The sequence below is a fragment of the Pinus tabuliformis genome, chromosome 4_1, assembly GCF_031772625.1.
Source record: "Pinus tabuliformis cultivar Carrire ecotype Pingquan chromosome 4_1, CPIR1, whole genome shotgun sequence".
Classification (NCBI taxonomy): Eukaryota; Viridiplantae; Streptophyta; class Pinopsida; order Pinales; family Pinaceae; genus Pinus; species Pinus tabuliformis.
This window is the reverse complement of record NC_142303.1, coordinates 436280440-436286104: the sequence shown is the minus strand read 5'-3', so window position 1 is coordinate 436286104 and position 5665 is coordinate 436280440. Positions and strand designations below refer to the sequence as shown.

General features: G+C 45.4%; 1 pseudogene; it reads left to right on the top strand.

The window, feature by feature from the left end:
- The first annotated feature begins 4577 nt into the window (after positions 1–4577).
- On the top strand, positions 4578–5087 carry LOC149176180 (ethylene-responsive transcription factor ERF016 pseudogene; annotated as a pseudogene).
- Positions 5088–5665: the final 578 nt, after the last annotated feature.

The window sequence follows — 5665 nt, the reverse complement described above, 5'->3', positions numbered from 1 at the left end:
CGAATTTCCATGCTGCCCACCTCCACTGTACCATCGCACAAACCATAAAGGCTCATGTCTCCGTGAATTGGAAAGTACCCTCAATCCATGATCATCGCCCACCTCCGTTGCAATTTCCACATGCTGTCCCACCGTGGAAGGTTGGTCCCTCCAACTCAAGCTACATGCTCACTGCAACATATCGTGTCAACCCCATCATGTATCATCATTGTGTGAACTGTTGCCATGATACTCCAACACAACGCTAACACATCTTAGTACACTGCTCGAGACCCATGATCTGAACTAGTTGGGTGATCATTCCAACTATCACGCTCAAACCATGAGAATGCACCTCCTCATTCCATCATCGGTCATTTCTCCTAGCACCCTGTCACAACATCAACTCGATCAAGAATCCATCTCCATCTCCATCAAAATGTAATTAAACCATGCTGAGGTCCATGAAGTAACATCCATCTCATCCGCAACATGTTGTCCATGATGTTGGTGCCAATGTGTTGCAAATCATCTGCATATATCCCAACATCATCATCCATATATGTGTAAGATCCATCTCCTCAAAATGAAGAGATCCTCTCATCAAACCAACTCTTAGTGTGCCACATCCAAGTCCATGAAGCAACCTTCATCACATCTACAATGTGTCATCCCTCAAGTCTACCAAAGAAACAAGTATACCCCTGTCTCATCATCTATGTGCTGCCCATGGTTAGAAACCAATCAACCCCCTTTTATCAAAAGTGGTTAAATCTCGGCTCAACCCATGCCAAAGTGTTCCCACCAAGGCATCCTCATCGCTACAACTCCATCACTCTAAAGTGTCTCATATCAATCCTCCACATCAAGTCACTCTCCCAAGCACACCCCATAAATGTACTCAAAAGTATGCAGCCCATACTGCATCAAAGTGACTGAGCTCAGCTCCTTAATGCATCAGATCCTCTAAGTCCACTATCATATGAAGTCCCCAAAAGTTACAACCTCATGTCATCATGAGCTCCATGAGTCATCTCCAACCAACATCATAGCAAGCATACATGTCTCGGCCCCCAAAGGTCTCTACAAGATGCCTCAGCTCCCCATGTAGTAGGAATACTCCATAGTCTTCTCATAACTCCACAAAGTCCATGGCCTTGTTGTACATAAGTGGAAAACATCCCCATCAACTCATAAGTAAAAAGTCTCCATGTCACACTAGCAAATCCATCCACACAACATCCCTACCTCAACACTCCTCATTGGATGCCCATAAGTGACATCTCTACAAGTGTACCTGCATAATGTCCCTTCATAAGACTACCATGTTCCATCTATCCAACTTGATGTACATGACTCAAGTTGCCCATGTTGCCCAACTAAGTAGACCCATCACAACATTGGTCATCCTCATCCAAGTCTCACTCAGGTCTAGTGCCCATAGTCACCCAAACTAATCAATCAAATCAGATCACATGTGTTCCTTCCATCATAGCTCCCCCACTAAAGTTTCCACCAAGACCACTTCTTGGTCTCGGCCATGAGAAGTGCACCCATGTATCATCAAATCCAAGTGTGTGCCCTTCTCCAATCAATCCATGAGTCATGTCAGACACTTAGCCAATTTTCCATATGGCTAAAGCATGACCCATTTTCTGCAATGATCATGAAGTTCCTCCCTTGTCATGGGCATTTGTACTTTCTGCCATAAGGTCACAAACAACCCCCACAAGCTCTGCAACAGTCAATGGTCCTTACTTCCCCATACAAGGTCTCATCGTAGACATCCATGGTAAGATCTTCCACTACATCAACAAACTAACTTTGCCCTTCCCTGCATATGGCCCATCCTCCGAAAGCTCCAATGAAACACAAGTAACAATATGAATACTTACTTCATCATGAAGCTCCTCCATGTGAGTATCCTCAACCACCAATGTTTGCATAATGTACGATCCTGGTCCAACTTAATCAATTTCAAGTTCTTCCTCCATCATTTTCATATCTACAACATCCTCATATATCACAACTTCCTCTTCTTCATCATCGCAATCTGGAGCTACATCTTGCTCCATTGCCCAACCAAGTCAAAGAAGTTCGTCTTCAACATTCCTTTCCAAGACTTAAAGTTCATCTCGAATCCCTCGATTCTCTCCTTTCATCCGCTTCAACCTGTATAAGGTCAGCAAGAGCCTCCCTTGACATTCTTCCAAACCTGCCATGTCTTGTCATTCAGCTTGGCCCAAGCACAAGGCTTTACCCCTGCTAAACCTGTCACGAAGTGTAGCACTTCAATATGCAAATCTAAATCACCAAAGCCCACAAAATCCGAACCTCTTATACCAACTATTACGAAGTGCAGTTGTATCACTTCTCGTCCGGTATTCAGCAAGCTCTGATACCAATTGTCACGGCCGTACCTTGGCGGTAGTCTTCCAACAACGCGAAGGGGGTGCGACACCACCACCCCATTTCTTTTCACCAATACTATTAAGTCTGGAGTGCGCCTAGCGTTCCATACTTGGTTTATTTTTCACTTTCTAAGTAGTAACATTCATATACACAGTGGAAACATTCAATTATTCTTCTTTCATCATTATTACCATTTACACATATGCACATCGGATACAATTTAACAGGAGGGGCAAATCCCTGAATATGAATCTACCCACAATGATAACAATAATCTTTCATAAAATACAATTACATTGTTTGTGAGAGAACCCCAACTTCTCTTCCACAATTTCTGTCAAAATGTGCAACTTGGCCTGCACCACGTAGCCTTGCCCGAACCACTATTCAGGAGTGTGCACTGGTTCTACCGCTCGTCGCACTGTTCAACAAACTCGTTCCGAAACCCGTTTAGAACAGTAGTTCAGGAACCCGTTCAGGTACTTGTTCAGCGACTCGTTCAGGAACCCGTTCAGGTACTTGTTCAGCGACTCGTTCAGGAACCCGTTCAGAACAGTGGTTCAGGAACCCGTTCAGAAACTTGTTCAAGAACCCGTTCAGAAACTCGTTTAGGGCACCCATTCAGAAACTCGTTCAACACACCCATTAGAAACTCGTTCACCGCACTCATTCAGCGCACTCGTTCAAAACTCCTTTTAGAAACTCATTCAGCGCACTTGTTCAAAACTCCATTCAGAAACTCATTTAGCGCACTTGTTCAGAAATGTCGTTTGGCCCGATTGGCCCGTCGTGCAGCAATGCCTTAGGCAGTTCGCCCCGCGAACCCGAATTTCTGCGTTCTGTATCTTTCGCTTGGTGCTTCGGCCTAGAGCCGCTTGCACCTCGCCCTAACTCAGTTCACCCACTCCTTGCTCCCTCATTCACTTATGAACTCGCCATTGAATGTTAGAACTCAAAACCTCTGCTTTCTTCCTCCATGGCGTCTACCCATATATAGGCCGACCTGCCCATTCAGTGAAACACACCCCCAACTCACGTCGGCTAGCCAGGTTTTATCTCCTAGCCCATCCTTGTGGGACAGGGTGTCCCAAAGTTTTGGGGTGAGGTTAGGGTGCAAGGGCTCCTTGCCTCATTGGTTATGGGTTACCACTGGTTAAGGAGTGGGCCTGAGTGGAATCCCAGGGTTAATCACCCAACCTCCTCCTTGTGGGAGGGGGTTGTCTCGTTGCTGAAAATCTTTACATCTAAAGTGTGCGCTATTAGCCTATGGCATTTTCTATGTCCCCACCCCGCTAGGTCCACATGTGCGATATAAGTTACCCGTCGTAAGTTCGCACACTTCGCCGAATTTCAGTTTTTCGACCTCTGTTGGCTCGTAGCGCTCGTGCCTCGAGCGCCTTTAACCGACTACCCAACGCGTCGCACTTCTCGAACTCGTCCCATCGTTGCAACCGACCCGCTCGCTCACCAACTCGTCGCACCGTGGACTCATTGTATACTCGACTCGTCGTGTTTAACCAAGAGCACACCCACCCAACTCGTCACACGCCAACCGCAGACTCGTGGACCTGAAAAAATGGGTGTCCAACCATAATGTCGCACACGTGCAATCCAAAATATTTTTACATCAATATCCACATCTACGGGAAAAAAAAAAAAAAAAACAACAACAACAAAAAAAAAACCAAAAAAAAAACACACAAAGGGGAACCCTCACCCAAACGAGTAACGAGTAACGCCCACACTATTCACTTTTTCAACTTTGGGGCATCCATCGTCTTCCTTTGAAAATCATGCGATGGATTATTGGGTTGTGCTTTTTTGGGTAAGTAGAGCGCCCTACATTTTTAGCGATGATGTGGAGGTCTAATCATAATCTCGCACACCAAATCTTTTTACATCAAAAAACAATATTCACAATCTGGAGGCCCTACGCTCAAATCCTTTCCTAAACGAGTAAAGACCACACTTTGTTCATGCTTTCAGTTGGGCCATCCATGATCCTCTTTTTGAGGATTGAATGCAATCCTTTCTCATGGCAGCTCTTCCGCAGAGTGTAGAGACACGCGCTTCAGCTTTTCACTCCATCGGCAAGCATTTATCAGTATTTGAACTCAATAACTCCCAACGATCTCTCACTCGCCTCAACCTCTACTAGTGCCGAACCTTCTTGTCTGCCACCAAATATGGAGAGGTCCTCCCGGCAGGAGCATGACCACGCCCATGCTCGAGAAGACGAAGATCGCGAGCAAAAGTGCCGCCAATTTAAGGGAATCCGACTGCGCAAATGGGGGAGCTGGGTAGCAGAAATTCGAATGCCCAAATCTCGACAGAAGTTATGGCTGGGGTCATACACAAGTGCCCAACAGGCCGCGCGCGCCTACGACGCCGCAGTGTATTGTCTGAGAGGGCGGAACGCCAAATTCAATTTCCCCAATTCTGTGCCCGACATTCCCTCTGCGTCTTCTCTTTCCCGCCGCCAGATTCAACTCGCGGCTGCCAAATATGCCGTGGAACAATTCCCTTCGAGTGCGACCTCTCTGCAGAATTTTAATAGTAAGGCGATGGAGGAGGCCGCATCTCCGTCAAGAGAGGATTCGGTTTCAGAAACGTTGTTCTGGAGCCAAAGTCATGAAATATCAGAGGAAGGGGAGTTGGATTTGTGGGAATGTCTGTTTGAGGTAGGGCAGTTATGAAGCGCGCGTGAGCATGAGCCTGAATTTGCAGAGAATGCCATCGATTGAGGAGGTTTCGGCGTTGGAACTTATTTGCAGTGTTTGCCAGCAGCATGAGGAAGAGGAGGAGCACATGAACCTTGTCATCGACCCCACAGAGTTGTGGAACTTTTCAGTAATTGGAATGTGGGATATCCGAAATATCCGCATTCTGAAAATAGTTGGTTGGGGTGCCGCTGCAGCGCCGGGCGAGTTTCGAACTAGCGACCTCCTCATTCAGTGCCCAAACGAAGTTTGCTTAGGGATCGGGATTATGACTGAATCACTAAGAATCGGAACTCATGGATGGGACGGACAAAATAACTTTAATGTACTGAAAAAAATAATCAAGATTCCTAATGTAATCTACTTTACAGGATTTTGGATATACTTTTATTTGTTACTCGATTCTGGAGATACGCTCGTTTGTTTGTATCTACTGGGTATGCAGAGAATATTGTTTTTAGTTTTGTTTTTATTCTTTTCATTAAATGTAATGAAATTGGCTGAAGTATTTTTCATTAGTATTTAAAATTTGAAATAATTAAAAATAAATTATT